Here is an 18,188-nt window from a genome sequence, read left to right as displayed (position 1 = left end):
TGAAAAAAACAAAAGAGATGATTTCTAATCTTTCTAAGGATGTAACAACTATGATGCAAGGGTTTTATAGGATGAAGAGATGTATGATAGATGAAAAGAAGGATAATGAAGGGTCTTACTTATAAAGATATGATAACTAGGGCACCTAAAGGATTAACAATGGTGATGCCAAAGTAAAAAGAGGCTATGTGTAGGATCAAGATATTATGGTAATGTCAAATATAGGATAGACTTGTGACCCTTCAGAAGACAAGTAATGATCAAATGTGGAGCCTAACCTTTAGCTCAAGGTGATGAGGGACACAAGTGATAAAGATAGACTAGCCTCAAAAATGCTTAGTCAAAGGGATAATCATAATAGTATGATGGATGTAGGATAGAAAATTGTAACAAAGTGAAACCAAATTCTTAAGGATGATGAGGATGATGGGAGATTTTGATCTATGATATGATTTGGATAGGGATGGTTTTCTAAAGCATGATCAAAGGATGATGGATCTAAAAATACCTAAGGAGGATAATGACCTATATGATAACCCCAAGGGAAAAATCTATGATATAATAAGTGAAAAGTTTAGGAGTTGATGAAATCCAACTCCATAGTTGCCAAGATCACTTGCAGTGCAAATAGCTTGCTAAAGAGAAACCTAAGGAGCAAGAGCTTGAGGGAAACACAGCAAGAGAAAATATTTCACAATAGGAAAAATAAAATTTCTATGTGAATGGATGAATTTAAAATGAGAGAGAGACCACTTATAAAGGCCTCAAGGAAGCTTGTAGAACAAGCTGGAAGGAGGTAGAAGACAAGGTTGACAACTAAGCACTCTTCCACAAAAAGGTGGAATATGCTAGAAGAGAACAAACTCTCGTGTTGTCAACAACTCATTAGTACAACTATTAACTACTAAATATTAAATAAATGCATTAACCTAAGTAAGCTTAAGTAAATAGAATAAATAATTAATAAATAATTAATTATTTACTCTAACACCCCCCTTAAGTGCAACTTATGGGAATGCCTTAAGCTCACAAAAGACTAAGAAAATGTAGAATGGGTCCTGACAACAAGGCCATGTTAGGTACCCATGTACAATGGAAAGAAATGCAACCTCTAAAAATGTGGAAAGATGGAAGAAGCTCATGGGAAAAACCCTCCCCCAAAAAGAGGTATAAGACATGCTGAAAAAAATGAAGTGAAGGAAGGAAGGAAGGCCTCAACAACACCCCCCAAAGACAACTTCCACCATAAATGTTTCAAGAGACTCTCTCAAAACCATAAGTACAACTAGCCCTCCATGAGAATAGTCACCAAAGCCCCCCCAGAATGATGGAGCTCCTGTATAAATGATCGAACCAATGAAACTCCAATGCAGAAGGAACAAGGGCACATAACAAGGGAACCCTTGAATGAGAGGGGAAATTGAAAGGCCTAGTTGATGCCCAAAGGAGAAAGTATGAGGATCCTAAAAGAGAATCCCCAAGGCAGGTGTGATGATATTATCATGAATGTCCTTTATAGTATTCACAATAGGTGCACCTAGAGGCTCAATGAATGGAGCTAGAGGATTAGGTAGAGTAGAAGAAAAATCCTACATAAGAGAAAAGCCCTCAACTGGATGTGGTGTGGTAGTCAAAATAGGGATCTTAGGAACAATACAAAGGTTCAAGTATCCTAATTGCACCACATGATGCTCCTGTGAAAGAGAAGAAGTGTGCTCCAATAATGGAGATGGTGGACCAAAGTGCGAGAAGGTGTAGAGATGAGTGGAAGGATCAATTACCCCTATAGCAATAAGACTTCCTATTACACAATCTCAAATGAAGACTGAATCAGCAGTGAACTCAATTGTCTTCCCTAATCCACTGCATGTAATCTAAGAAATTGAGAGAAGGTTGATAGACAATGATGGAACATATGATAAATCATTGAATATAATATCCTAGATGTGAACTAAACCTTTTTTGCTGACTGGAAGTGCAGTGTTATTCCCCATGAGAATATGAGGAATAGAAGAGACCTCAAGAATAGAGAAGACACCTTGAGAAGATGTCATATGGTGAGAAGCACCTAAATCCAGTATCCAAGGAACCTATGAAGGAGATGTAATGGTAGGTTGTAATGCATGACCCTTTCCAAGAACTGGTGTAGATGGAAAAGATGTGGAAGAAGACTGAAAGGTAGACCCTTATGAGGTAAAAGAGGATGGAGAAGAAACAATGTTCTTTTGAAGAAGAGCTTGTAAATTTGTAATTTGTTTCTCATAGTCATCAAATCTCTTCTGAAAACAATGTCCCTCATCCTGAGATCATTTTCGACAATAGGAAAGGGTAGGAGTCTTAGTCTTCTTTTTCTCCTTCTTCTTAGAAGATGATGAACCAATAGAAGAGGGATATGATATCTGCTTTGACTTCTGCTACTGTGTATCCTTGACAAGTAATGCCTATGACTATGAACTTGAAACTGAATCCATTTGATTGATCTTTGACTATTCATGAGTTAACCGATCACAAAATATCTCAAATGAAGGCATCCATAGTGGAGTAGAAAGTAGAAGAGAAGATTTGATACTGTCCCCTCAACTTTGAGAGTATAAAAAAGATACACTTATCATCTGTCTTGGTTTTCCCACATCCCTAAAAAAGTATACACAAAGATTTGAATTTCATTGAGAAGTTCTCAATGGTGGGAAAACTATTAGGTGTCAAAGAAGTCAACTCTGCATCAAGTTGCAATGCCTAGAATTCATTCACTATTCCAAACAAAGTCTAAAATTTTAGCTAATAAGCCCCAGGAGTGGTCAAACCATCCAAGTGAAATAGCAGACTGTCTGAAATGTTTAGTGCAATCAATCCCATGGCCTCATCCATTTTGTTCCTGTTCTGAAGAACCTCAAAAGGGCATGTGAGAACAGGTTGATTCTCATTGACATGAGAAGCCTTATCATTAGTGCCTTTCAGGTGTGATAGTTGTGTGGCGTGAGATGGGTCATAGATGGATCCATGATTAAGAGAGAAGAAGATGGAAGTAGAAGGGTTTTATTTTGAATTAAATTGTAGAAAAGAAAATGCTCCCCCCCACAATGTATAAATTGGGCACTCTTTACTTAGTACAATTACAATAGCCAATTTAGGACCTATTTCTAAAAGTAGTATTTTTTTCTACAAACTTCTAATCTAATTTTAGATCTGGAAAGTAGAAAAAAAATATACACCTTCAAAAAAAGTAGAACCTAATTATGTGTCTAGATGAGCCCGTACTAAGCATTTAAAGTGGCGAAAAATAGGAATTGTGTGTTGCGAAAAAATTCAAGAATAGAGATCTTAAACCACCTACACTAATGTGTAGATCATGAAATCCTACCCCAAAACAAAAAAAATTTCTTGAAAAAATGAATTTGTATGAGGGAGATATCACTATTTGAAAATCACCTCTGTAGTTATTTTTCTGAATCGTAGTCATCACACCTCCAAAAAATATCAGATCTGTTATGCCAAACCCTCTTTCTCCTTTTTCTCCAAATACTGAAAAAATGCTCTTCCTCTCAATTGAAGAAAAAATCATAAACAAATTAGGTTTTGTGTCTCCAAATTGCGGCTTCAAAAAAATCCTTCAAACAAGAAGCAGCAGGGAGGCTCGGATACCATGTAAGAGTTGATGAAATCCAAATCCAAAGTTGCCAAGATCACTTGCAGTGCAAATAGCTTGCCAAAGAGAAACCTAAGGAGCAAGAGCTTGAAGGAAACAAAGCAAGAGAAAATATTTCACAATAGGAAAAATAAAATTGCTATATGAATGGATGAATTTACAATGAGAGAGAGACTACTTATAAAGGCCTCAAGGAAGCTTGTACAACAAGCTGGAAGGAGGTAGAAGATAAGGTTGACAACTAAGCACTCTTCCACAAAAAGGTGAAACGTGCTAGAAGAGAACAAACTCCTATGTTGTCAACAACTCATCACTATAACTATTAACTACTAAATATTAAATAAATGCATTAACCTAAGTAAGCTTAAGTAAATAGAATAAATAATTAATAAATAAATAATTATTTACTCTAACAAAAAGTATGCATGGAAGAAGAGGGACCTAATCAAAGTGGGTGTAGTTAGTGTAGTTGATGAGGTTTTGATTGACTTTGCATCTTAAGGTCATTTTTTGAATTTTTTGATCCCACTCAAATTGTAGGTCAACCTTGATACCTTATTTCTCAATTTTATTTAATTTGGAAAGTCTTGGATTGGGTGTGTATTTCTTGCATTTGACTTTGATTGCTTTATAGATTGCTAGTCCTTAAGTTTAACCTTTTTAAACTTGGCTTTTTCTTGGTTTGACATGAGGTTTCCACTAATTGGCTCTAGGTTAAACTCAACTTTGGCTGAAGGCAATAAATACACTAAATATGCCTTTTACTTAGGTTGGAAAACATGAATCTTTGGTTATAAAATGAGCCTAAGCGGGCAAAAAATTATTTACCAATGGATGATACAAGAGATAAAGTGGAGCAAACTAGACTTGGGGTTGTTGTGAATGGAATTGATAAAAAACATTTTGAAACAATAAGGATAAGACCCTTTTGATAATAGATATGGTGTATTGTTAGAAAACAATCTCTCAAAGGAAAATTCAACTTTGAGAAAGATAGAAAAGTGATCTCTTTAGAAAAAGGATTTGATAGTAACCAATGTGAATTTTTTACAAATTTTTTTCATAAGGTCAATTCACAAATAAGATAATTCAAGCACACTTTATCCCTATGGTCATTTTGGCTTCAATATATTATTCTACGACCCACAACTTGATGTCTCCTAATTCTAGTGCAATATGTCCCTCTAATCAAAGAGGTGAGTTGATACAAGAGTCGACTGACAAATGATACACATCAAATAGTCTTCAAGGCATGGAAAATAGAAGTCCCCCTTCTATAGGGACATCGACTCTTGGGGATGAAGTCCAAGTAGCCTTATGTCTCTACCAAGGTAGCATGATGGTGAGTAATCTTGGGGGATTCTATTTCCCTTGCACCACAAATAATATACCAAGGATAAAAGGGTGGCTACTAGATTGGTTCATAATTAGATCTATAGAGTCAGGTCAAATGGTTGTTATGTGTGTGATTCACTTAAAAATATAATCTGACCATGCTGAAATCATGGGAAAGTTTTCCCACCTCAAACACATTTCCTAAACTTGTCTAGATGGAGAAAAAAGTTTATCTCTCTTCTCATTTATTTATCGACCAAAGGGGTTTACCAGTTTGATCTTCTATGCAAATGGGAGATGCTTTCTAGAGGAAGATGAACTCACTAGAAGAACTCCTAGGTTTTTGCAAATGATCTTGCTAATAACTTTTGGTACATGTGTCATGTAATTAAATGATTCTACTTTGCAAACATAAAAGATAGCTCAAATATGTGTTAAAAAACACATCTTAGAACACGCAAAGAACTTTGTTCATTCAAAATTTGAAGCTTTTAGATTTTCTTGCTATGATTGAAGACACTTGTGATTAGCATAAGATGTTCATTCCAACTTGACAATGATGGTCAACAAAGTGAATTGAGTCAACAAAATAAGTTGTACATGCAAGCTTTGAAAATGATGGGAATAAGAGCATTTTACCTTTAAAACCATTCAAGATTTTGTGAGTTCTTTTTGAGCCTTAAATTGAAGTGTGTTGATTTGCAATATTCTTTGATTCTTAAGCATTTGAGATTGTGTGAAAGTATTTTATGCCCAAATTGAAGTGCAATTCATAGAAAATGGTTCTTTGATCCTTAGCATTCAACATTGTGTTTCCTATCTAGTCATTCATTCTATTGAAAATTGTGTTTGTTTGATTTTCCTAGTAGCAAAGATTGAATTTGATCAAGTACTATACCCAAATTGAAATGTGAGAGCTTTAGACCATGGTTGAGCATAAAAGTCAATTTTTTGAAAAAAAACTCAATAAAAAAAATCAACCAAAAACTTGCAAGCACAATGCTAGTGAAAATGCTCCTCAACATATGTGTGAAATTAATGAACAGATGTGTGAGATTATGGAATGGATGTATGATAGTGAGGAATGGATGCACAGAAAGGATAAACCAATGCATAGAAAGACATAGAACAAAGATGGTTTGAGACAGAATGATGAAAGGTGATAAAAGATAAAATAAAAGTGCTGACAAAGTGAACAAATGTGCAGTAGTAAGTGGTAAATGCGAAAAAAGAGAGGGAAAACCTATTAAAATAGTCTAGAATGTATTTTCCCAAGCTATTGGGAGGTGGTTAAGGATGTTTTAATGTTTTAGCTTGATATGTCTTCTTCCCAAATGCTTCTTTTAACCTGCACAGACAACCAAATCACCTTGAAATGCATTAATACAACAAAACACATTACTTATTTAGTAAGCAAGAAAAATAGATGGAAAAGATGAGAGGATGACCTATTGTGGGGTCCCACCAAGCGTGCCAAAATGTATGCTCTTGGATTTGTGTGTAAAGAACATCAGGCATTAGGCTAACATTCACAAATTAACACAATAACAATATATAGATTAGACTAAAAGAAAGCATGTAAAAGGGAATGCAAACCATATGATTGCCATTCCAAGCCTCCCTTGATGAGTTGATATGTCGAAGATGATTATATGTGTGCTAAAATGTACCTCAAATCTTCAAAGATGCTAGATGGAAGTGTGGGATGGGTGTAAATTTTCCATTACAATGGTATTATGGTAGTTTTTAAAATAACATTATAAATTTAGCATAAAGAGTGGATGATTTATGTGAGGAGAGGGGTTGAATTTATAGGCCAAGGGAGGTGAGTATGGAGGGCCAAGATTCAAGGATGAGGAATGGTTAGGATGTAAGGAGAGGGAAGCACATGGATTGTGCTTTCTCAAATCCACCACCTTGTGACAAGTGTCACAAGGAGAGAGGATATGAGAGGATGGTACAAAATAGAGGGAATGTGGGGGGAAAAAGGAGTTAGGAGGGGGATGATGTGTGTAAGAGGAATGTAGGAGATGTGTATGAAGCCATTAAGTCTCTCTAAGAACATTTAATGTAGGTGGGTGGGAGTATAAGAGGGGATTTGACTTTAGTTTGGCTTAGAAATCCTTAAACTAGGATTAAAGTTGTGCACATGATTAGGGCGAGGATTAGACTTGGATCAGGAGGGGATTAGAATGCAGGTGGCATTTTAGAGGGATGCAAGTGGATGTCATTAATGAGAGGGGTTAATTAGCTGGCTAAGCAAGGTTAGCATGGGTGAATGGGTTATATTTAGCTAATGATAGGGATTTAGGAATAGTTAGAGGTTAGGGATTGATTTATTAAATGAATTATTTAATAAAAGGGAATGTGGAATTAAATTAAATAGTTATAGTGAAATTATTCAATTTAATAGGAGAATAGGAATTTAATTGATAATTTAGACTTTTGGTTGTCATTTAATTTTATCAATTGGACTACAGATAATTAAATGAATTAACTAATTAGGGGACGACATTAAATTTATTGAATATTAAATATTGAATCAATGATGCCATAGGAGATGACTAAATAGGATTACTTAAATGATGTAATTAGATTTAGGTATCTACAAAGTGTAGATCAAGAATAAGCAAAATAACTACTGCAGCTAGATTTGAGGGATATTGATACAATTGTCAAGAGTTTGGACATAGAGAATATGAATGTAGATCATAAACAAAATCTAACTTGACAAATAGAAGGTAGATCAACGCATACAAGAAAGTTTATTCTGATTGTCACAAGATTGGACATGTGAATAAGAATTATAGGACTCAAGCACCAACCAAATAATGAACACAACAAAGGTAAAGGAAAAGTGGATGTTGAATAAACAAAGAAGGAGATTAATAAAACCTAGAAGAAAAAGGTGGAAGTCGAAGGTAGTAGAAAAAATGAAGTTAAGATCACCCAATCCAATAGAGAAGGTGAAATAACTACCTCAAACTAATCAAGGAAGATATGTATGGAACTATATACTTAATAATTTATATTACATTAGTTACTAACATACAATGTGCAAAAGTTCATCTCTACAAGAAAAAAATGCATTATAATAGATCTATGAAAAAAATAGTGCAAAAGAATCATTTACATGATGAGTGTTAGACACCAGTAAAATTGTCTAAATTGGTAGAGCATTGCAATAAGGACCGAGTACCCCAAATGTTAAACTAAAGTATAGGCTAAGTTAGATGGAATTGAGTGAGTTGTATAATGGAGACCGAGTTCAAAAGTTTAGTAACAACTGAGATAGATGGATTCCACCTAATAGAGAATACAACATTGATGGAGACCCTAACTTGAATGAATGGAGGTATATATCAAGAATTTGAAGGTATTCTACACATCTTGTATTTAGATTTTGAGAGCACATAGTGATTTTAGCAATTAGTGAAGTGATTAAAAAGGTGATGGAAAGAGAACTAGCAATGAAAGAGTGATCAAGTATTGATTCTCAATTGTGGTGAGTTGTTCAGAAAGAAAAGAGTTCCATAACTGTAACATGAGAATATGATATCTTCATCATCTACAACAAAGAATCAAGGAGAAGAGGTAAGAAATACTCTATTGGTGATGAGTGACACTTTTCCTCTACCTAAGTTTCATGCTATACCTAAGATTGCAAGGAGATTCAATGGGTGTGTTATCCTTGATACCATCTAAAGTCATTATGATTCATGATGTGAGGAGTTGTTACATGTGTTAAAATGGAAAATTTGGTGATTATGAGATTCATGTGGTGTATGAGAAATTGTGTGATGAAGGAGTACTGAAGGATGAGTTTAAAATTATTTAGAGGAAAGGCTTAACTCATTCCCTATATTTTTGAGGAATTTCAAAATAAAATGGATTAATTTAGTTCTGAGAAAAATTCATGACATGGAATTATGGTTAGAGAATGGACTAGTAAAGATTATAAAGAAGGTAATCCATGATGTTACTAATTACTCTACATTTGATAAAAGGACAATTCAGTGCTAAACCAAGGAAGCAATTGAGAAAAATACCAAATCTAAGTGGAATGGACATGAGCTATCTATTTCTATCATAACTAATTCATTGATCAAAGTTTCAATGAGAGTAATCTCTCATAAGTTATATCAGTTGAGCCGACTAAGTAATGTGTCATGTATGGAAATTGATTAAGCATGGAAGATCATGATGATGGATCATGGATATGATCTTTCTAAGTTACAATAGCTGCAATTAGTAGAGAACCTAACATTAGTTAGGAAGGTGAAGAATTTAATATGTAAGTTCAAATAATTGATTATGTGTATTTTATTTTACACTCATAAATATTTTCTTACTATTGAGAATATTGTATGGGAACAAGACAAACCTATTAAAAGGTAGATTAGTGAGTATATAACATGGTTGCAAGAAAATTTTGAAGATATTCTAGATAGATATTTTGAAGATTTCAAACTAAAGATAAGAAAGAGAATGAGGATCCCAACATCATTAGTGATGAATCACTATTATGATATATGTTTTTTAGTTGATATAGACAACACATTTTTATAGGAAGTTAAGCTCTAGCTTAAGCCCTTTGGTTGTGAAATTCAAGTTGATGATGTGAGTGAAAATATTGATGCACTACTAAAGGACAAAATTGATGTAGAGGCTGAACCCTTTGGAAAGTTTGAAGAAGTAAAGGCCAAAATAATTATTGATATCAAGAATGCTTCTACAAATAAGAAGAGAAAGAAGATGATTGAAGACGTCAAAGGAAAACTAGGAAAATAGACAAAAGGAAAATAACCTCTGATATTGATTCAAGGTCGTGGAGAAAATGAAGAAAATGACAGTAGTGATGAGGAAGTGGAAAAAGTATAGAGAAAAAGGTGAAGAAGGTTGCAAAGAAAAAAACACCCAAGCCCCTCTCTCCTCATGCACCACAAAGACCAAGGACTAGGGAAACAAAAATAGTAAGTGTTAAGTAGTAGTGATGAAAGGAGTGGCCATATTCACCAAACCTAGTGGGACAAGTGAAAAAAAAGAGGAAAATTCCAGCCACCATGAGCTAGACAAAGAGAAAAAGGCTATTAAAATAGAAATATATTAAAGAGGAAGATGTAGAGAGGACCAAGGCTAACAAACCTAGACATCACTGAGTCATTGTACCTAAAAAGCCAAGAAATATTGATGAGGTATGTGCCAATATAAAGAGCTCTGTAGGTCTATCAAGTTTTAGAGATGTGAGAAATGATAGGTTGAGAAATGATGACAAATATAAGGTAGAGGAAGCCATGATAAATATGATGGCTAAGAATAAACTTGCTGCTACTGAATTGGAAAAGAAAATTCCAAATGATTTGTACAAGAGACTAGATAGAAAATGGAAACATGCAACATAAGTAGAGAAAAAAATTAGAGAAGACACATTGGCCAAGATTATGCTTGAATTGTCAAATAAGCATAATAATTTTTTTTGGAGAATTATAGGAACCAATTTGTTCCTAAATTTAAAACATTTTTGATTCTACAAAATAAGATTGGTGTTGTTGTAAAGAAAAATGAATTGTTATGGAAGATTATTTTTGGATTAACCAAAAAAGGAGTTGAATAGGAGAAAAAAATGGATTAAATAACAATTGAAGATGAAAAAAGTGATGAAGAAAGCTAAGGTGTACTGAGCCCATTGGGAAATGTATCACCTATTCATGATACTACACCTAACACTCCTCTATTACAAAAAATAAGGGACTATTCCAAGGAAGGAGATGTAAAAGTACAAAATGTTGATGACAATTAAAAGAATACCTTAGAAGCCAAGGAACAAGAAAGGGAGAAGCAAGAGAAAGAGGAAATAGTAAAGGAAACAAATGTAGAAGTTTCTACTATAGGTCAAGAAGGATCACATGTCTCAAGACCTCAGGATGAGGGAGACAAGGAGACTAGACAAGGAGAAGAGGGAAAAAATAATGTAGTGTCAAGTACTACCATTTCTAATCCAAACACTGAAGTTCAAGAAAGACTGAGTGGTGACACCCCATCACCTACTCTTACTCTAGTAGTGTTGAACAACAACACTCCAAAGAAAAGTAAAGGATAGAAGATAAAGGATAGTTCTCTAGATAATACTATTTCTCTAGATGAAGTAATTGATTTACCAAAATGTGATCTAGCAAATCTCACTTTTGAGAAAAATTTCATCTTATAGGACATATTAGCAAGGAAGAAAAAGAAAGAAGAAATGAGGTGAGAAAAAAAATGAAAACAAGTGTTACATTATATAAAATACATATTTGTTGGTGCTTTTGATATTTAGACAATTGATGAGCAGACCCCCATTATATCTCAGTTGGTACAAATTGTTGAAAAGGTCAATAGTAATGATATTGAGGCAAATTAAAAATTAATGGCCTAGTTTGAGAAGAAATTTGAGAAGAGAGTATTGGAAAAAGTTTCTACTATCATTGTAGTTAGAAAAGTTGAGTTGTGGGCACTTGTACAAAACATGGAAGAACTTGTCAAGAAGATACAATATCTATACAAGATTCTTTGTGGCATGCCAAGGTTTACAAATGAATTTTAGGAAAACATATAGAGGATTACACTGATATGAATTAATTAGGTAGTTCTATCTCTTAGTCACATGAATCAATCTTAATGCATTATAATAGATTTTTGTTTGAACAATAGAGGTTGGCCAAGCTAAAAAAGACAATAGAATGAGGTCCAAAATAATATCTATATGGTCAAGTTTGATACCTCATGTGGAGGTCATGTAATGAGAGCTAATTTTAACAAAGGATCGAGGGCAAAGAGATTGCAATCTTTTGATTGCTAACAACTTAATTGACTTAGCAACAAATTTGGAGTTGAAGATTCATGTTTTGGAATCAAGAAGAACCACATAGGATCATGAAATTACAATGATCAATCAAATCCATAAACTATTCATTGCAAATATGGTTTGATTCCAACCTCACAATCCCAAAAACAAAAGCAACATACATAAGTGTCAAAAATAAGGGGAAAATAAATGATTGATATAGAAAAGGGGAAATGAAGTGAAATGATCAAGGAGGAATGATTGAGATGATTGACATATACAAGGTGGAATGAAGATTTAGAGTTCAGAGAGAGATAACGTATGACCAAGTTACAATTAGAATAATAATAATTTGAGTCATGTAAAGTATGTATTGTATATTTTATTATAAAGAAAAATGAAGTTCTACAAGAATTGAGTCATAGGATTGGGTGGAGTACTCTTATTATTTTATTGTAAAGGTGTAATCATGATAAAGTATTTTTTCCACTAAAAAAAAAGAGAGATTTTTGGTATCTCCAAGTCTTGTTGTCTATTAGTGTCAAATAATTAGTCATATATAAGGTAGAATCAGTCAGTCATCACCGCAATCAAGCTACTCTATATAGGCCAAGGCATGTAAAAACTTGTAAATGATCATGTATATGTCGAGCTTTATAGGAGCCAAGAAAGTCTTTGGTCACTGAGTATTTTCAGTATAAGCTGAGGCTAGTGAATTCTAAGAAGACAGAGGACAAAGATGCTAAGTTATATAGAAGGAGCTGAGTAAGTTAAGGTCTATCAATAGTAGAGCAAAGAATAGTTATGAATTAGCATAAAAAATATTGTGTGTTGAGTAAGACAAGAGAGAACATAAAAGTCTAGAATGATACAAAATTTGAGGTAAACTATTTTGAGTTGACATGGACATGAATTTTAATGATCATACAGTTTTGTATAGAGGTTGTTACATATTTTGACATAGATCATCAATCCCTATGAGGAAAGAACAACTAATTAGATGAATAGGAAAAAAGGGAAGTGTCTAGAAGACTATACATATGTCTTTAAATATGAAGACCCAAACCTTATTTTTTAATAAATGGAATGATCTATCATAAAAGAGACATATAAGAAGCCATTAAGTCTCTTTAAGAAAATTTAATGCATGTGGGTGGTGGTGTAAGAGGATATTTGACTTTGGTTTGACTTAGGAATTCTTAATCTAGGATTAAAGTTGCGCACATGATTAAGGTGAGGACTAGGCTTTGATTAGGAGGGGAACGAAATGCAAGTGACATCTTAGAGGGATGCAAGTGGATGTTATTAATGAGTGGGGTTAATTAGATGGCTAAGCAAGCTTAGCATGGCTGAATGGGTTAGATTTAGCTAATGATAGGGATTTAGGAATAGTTAGAGGTTAGGGATTAATTTATTAAATAATTTATTTAATAAAAGGGAATGTGGAATTAAATTAAATAGGCACAATGAAACTATTCAATTTAATAGGAGAATAGGGATTTAATTAATAATTTAGAATTTTGATTGTCATTTAATTTTATCAATTGGACTATAGACAATTAAATGAGTTAATTAACTATGGGATGGAATTTAATTTATTAAATATTAAATATTTAATTAGTGATGCCATAGGAGATGACCAAATAGGATTACTTAAATGATGCAATCAGATTTAGGTGTCTACGAAGTGTAGATTGAGAATGAACAAAATACCTACTATACCTAGATTTGAGGGATATTGTTACAATTGTCAAAGTTTTAGACATAGAGAATATGGATGAAAATCATACAAAAAATGTAACTAGAAAAACAAAAAGGTAGAGAAATGCACCTAAGAAAGTTTATTCTAATTGTCAAAAGATTGGAAATGTGAATAAGAATTGCAGGACCTGAGCACTAATACCAAATAATTTACACAACAAGGGTAAAGGCAAAGTCAATGTTGAATAAACAAAGAAGGAGATGAATCAAACCTAGAGGAAAAAGGTGGAAGCTATAGGAAGTGGAATAGATGAAGATAAGATCACCCAATCCAATGGAGAAAGTGATCACACCACCTGAAGTTGATCAAGGAAGGTATGTATGGAACTGTATACTTAATGATTTATCTTACATAAGTTCCTAACATAAAATGTGAAAAAGTTCATATTTGCATGAAAAAAAGATGCATTAGAAAATATCTATGAAAATAATAGTGCAAAAGAGTCATTTACATGATGAATGTTAAACATTAGTAAAATTGTCTATATCGACCAAAAATTGCAATATGGACCGAGTACCCCAAATGTCAAACTAAAGTATACATTGAGTTAGATGGAATTGAATGAGATGTATAATGGAGACTAAGTTCAAAAGTTTAGTAATGACCAAGATAGCTAGATTCCACCTATTAGAGGATACAACATTTATGGAGACCCTAACTTGAATGAATGGAGGTATATATTGAGAATTTGTAGGTATCCTAAACACGTTGTATTAAAATTTTGAGAGCACATGGAGATTTTAGCAATTAATGAATAAATTTCAAAGGTGATTGAAAGAAAACTAGCAATGAAAGAATGATTGAGTATTGATCCTCAATTATGCTAAGTTGTTTAGAAAGAAAAGTGTTTCAGAACCCTAACATGAGAATATGGCATCTTCATATGAAGAAAATCAGATAGTCTTAGTTAGCTAAATCAATCTTAATGCATTATAATAGATTATTATTTGCACAATGGAGATTTTTTGAGCTAAAAACAACAAACACTAGAATGAGGGCCAAACTAATCTCTATAGAGTCAATGTTGATACCTCATTTGGAGGTTATCCAATGAGAGTTGATTTCAAAAAAGGATCTAGTGCAAAGAGATCATAATCTTTCAATTGATGACAACTTAATTGAATTAGAAATGGATTTGGATGAAGATTCATGTTTTGGAATCAACAAGAACCACATGGGGTCATGCACATTATATGATTAATCAAGTTCATAAACTATTCATTGATAAATATGGTTTGATTCCACCCTCACAACCCCAACAAAAAAAGCAACAAACGTAAGTGTCAAAAAAAAGAGGGAAATAAATTATTGATATAGAAAAGGGAAAATGAAGTGAAATGATCAAGGGGGAATGATTGAGATGATTGAAATATACAAGGGGAATGAAGATTCAGAATTTAGAGAGAGACAAGATGTGACAAAATTACAATCATATTGATTTGAGTCATGTAAAGTATGTATTATATATTGTGTTATAAAGAAAAATGAAGTTCTACAAGAACTAAGTCATAGGATTTGGGGGAGTACTCTTTTTTTTTTTTTTGTAAAGGTGTAATCATGACAAAGTGTTTTTTCCACTAATATAAAAGGGGGAGATTGTTAGTATCTCCAAGTCTTGTTGTCTATTAGTGTCAAATAATTAATCATATATAAGGAAGAGTTAGTTAGTAATCATTGTGACTGAGCTATTCTATATAGGCCAAGTCATGTAAAAACTTGTAAATAATCATGTATATGCCAAGCTCTATAGAAGTTGAGAAAGTCTTTTGTCACTAAGTATTTTTAGTACAAGCTAAGCCAAGTGAATTCTGAGAAGATACAACACATAGATGCCAAGTTATACAGAAAGAGCTGAGTAAGTTAAGGCCAAGTAATAGCAAAACAAAGAATAGTTATGAATGAGCATCAACAAAAGCTTTCTGCTAAGTAAGACAAACAAAACATAAAAGTCTGGGATGATACAAACTTTGAGGTAAATTATTTTGAGTTGACATGAACACGACTTTTAGTGATCATAGTGTTTGTTATAGAGCTTGTTACATATTTTGACATGGATCATTGATCCCTATGAGGAAAGAATGACCAATGAGATGAAGAGGAAAACAAAGAAGTTTCTAGAAGAGTCTATAGACATCTTTAAATATGTAGGTCCAAACCTTATTTTTTAGTAAGTGGAGTGAGCTATCATAGAAGAGATTGCAAAGTGTGTGAAGGAAGTGAAGTATTGTGTGAAGGAGTTAAGTTTTGGATGTTGGATGTGAAAGTTGTGAAGAAAAGAGTTTAGCAACCTAATGAAATAGTGGAGGACTGAGAAAAGATATATCAAATTGGAGATTAGACCAAAGATTGGAAGGAGGAGATCTATAATCAACAATTATAAGTGTAGTGAAAATTTGTGGGTGTAATCCCCATCTTGGTTCTACCTTCAACTTGAAGTGTTTCTGGGTTACCAAATATTTTGTGTTATGTGTTTAAATTTCATGGATGCAATGCACAATTAGATCTATTTATTATGACATTTTATTTTACAAGTTATGTTATGCATAAACTAGATATGAGATAGTTAATATGGTGAATGTAGTAAACTTGTTTTAAAGGATAAAAGTTTTATAGATCCTAATTCATCCCCCTGTCAGTATCTTGGTTTCCCAATTAAACTTCCAACAAGAGAAAGCATCAAGTATCCAATCCATATAATGAAAAAAATTAGCTATGCCCACTGGACTAATTCAATCTCTACATCAACTACTAAAAAGTAGGTTGGGGCATAATCCCAAACATACCTCTCAAGTACTCAAATATATCCTTCAGGAAAGGTTCTATAAATATATCTACTATTTTCTCCTTTGTATTCAGATACTCCAATCTGGTCTCTTTCTCTATAATTTTCTGTATCAAAAAGTGATACTTAATAGATATATGCTTTGTCTTTGAATTTAAAATAAGGCTTTTTAACATACTCAATATACTTGTGTTATCACAATGTTTGATAATAGGCTCTGTAAACTCAATTCCAATGTCCTTCAACATTTATTTCATCCAAATGATCTGATTGCAACTATTTGCTATTGCTATATACTTTACTTCTTGCGTGCTCTATGAAATATAATCCTATTTCTTTCTTAGCCAAGAAACTAATCTTCCTCCTAGGAAAAATGCTCCACTGCTTGTATTTTTTCTAGCATCAATATTTCCTACACAATCTATATTATGTTCATTTATTCTATCATACCATAATCCAAAATCAGGTGCACCCTTCAAATATCTAAAAATTATTTTCAATGTTGCATAATGTGACTCTTTAGGATCAACTTAAACTGTTTCCATGATACCAACTACATTAGCTATATTAGGTCTAGTGTGTGTCAAGTATTTTAGTCCTCCAATTATTGACCTATACTTTATTCTATTGAATAATAGGAGTTTCATCTTTTCTAGATAACTTGTGACCATTTACCATATGTGTTCCAATAGGTTTACACCTTTTCAAACTAAATATTTTCAACAAATATTTCAAATACTTAATTTGTGATATAAAAATACCATTATTGTTCTACAAAATTTGCAACCCTGAGAAATATTTCATCTTACCAATCATGCTCATCTCAAATTCCTTCTTCATTTCTGCTACAAATGCTTCACTTTCTTCATCATCACCTCCAAATATCATGCCATCTACAAACACTTCAACAATTAGTAAGCCATTTTCAATCTCCTTCAAATATAAACTATAATCTACAATACCTTTAGAAAATCCCAATTTCTCCCAATATTTATCCAAACTTCCATACCATGTTGTAGGTGCTTGTTTCAATCCATACAATAATTTCTTCAACTTAGAAACCATATCTTCTTCTTTAGTCAAAGGAAAACATTTAGGCTTCTCAATTTAAACTCTTCTTCAAGTTCTCTATTCAGAAATGTTGATTTGACATCCATCTGATATACCTTGAATTTTTTGTTAGCTGCATATGCCAAAAACATTCTAACTACTATTCTAGCTATAGATTCAATTTTATTCATCATAATCAATACCTTCTTGCTATGAATATACTTTACATACAAATCTTTATTTTTTTCTTACAACCTCACCTTGTTCATTCCTCTTATTCCTAATAGCCCACTTAGTTTAGATAAAATTCTTCTTCTTAGGTCTAGGAACCAATTCCCATGTGTTATTATTTTCAATCTAATCTTGTTCTTCTCTCATAGTTTTAATCCAAAAGTTATCTTTACTCTTTTCATTGGCACTTTTAGGCTCAACTTGAGAAATCAAACATAATTCTCCATGTACCTTATTATTTATTATAAATCCTTTGTATTTTCTTCCAAAAATCTAATTAGTAGGGTGATTATTTATCAAATTCTTGTTAGGTGTCACTAGTTCAACTCTAATTTCAGTTCTAGGTTCAATCCTTAATTCTTCTCTCTATTCTACAACTTGTATCTTATTCTACAAATTAGTGTTAGTCTCATTAAATAACTCAACATTGTCTTGGTTAGTCTCTAGATTAGTTTCTTCATTAGAATTGTAATTAAATATTATTTCTTGAATTCTAAACTTCTCATCCACTCTAACATTTTTTTCTCTTAACAACAGTTTTAGTTCTCTAATTAAAACA

Source organism: Cupressus sempervirens, chromosome 1, assembly GCF_028749045.1.
Source record: "Cupressus sempervirens isolate cs-2001-9-10 chromosome 1, ASM2874904v1, whole genome shotgun sequence".
Classification (NCBI taxonomy): domain Eukaryota; kingdom Viridiplantae; phylum Streptophyta; class Pinopsida; order Cupressales; family Cupressaceae; genus Cupressus; species Cupressus sempervirens.
Note: the sequence above shows the minus strand (reverse complement) of the source record.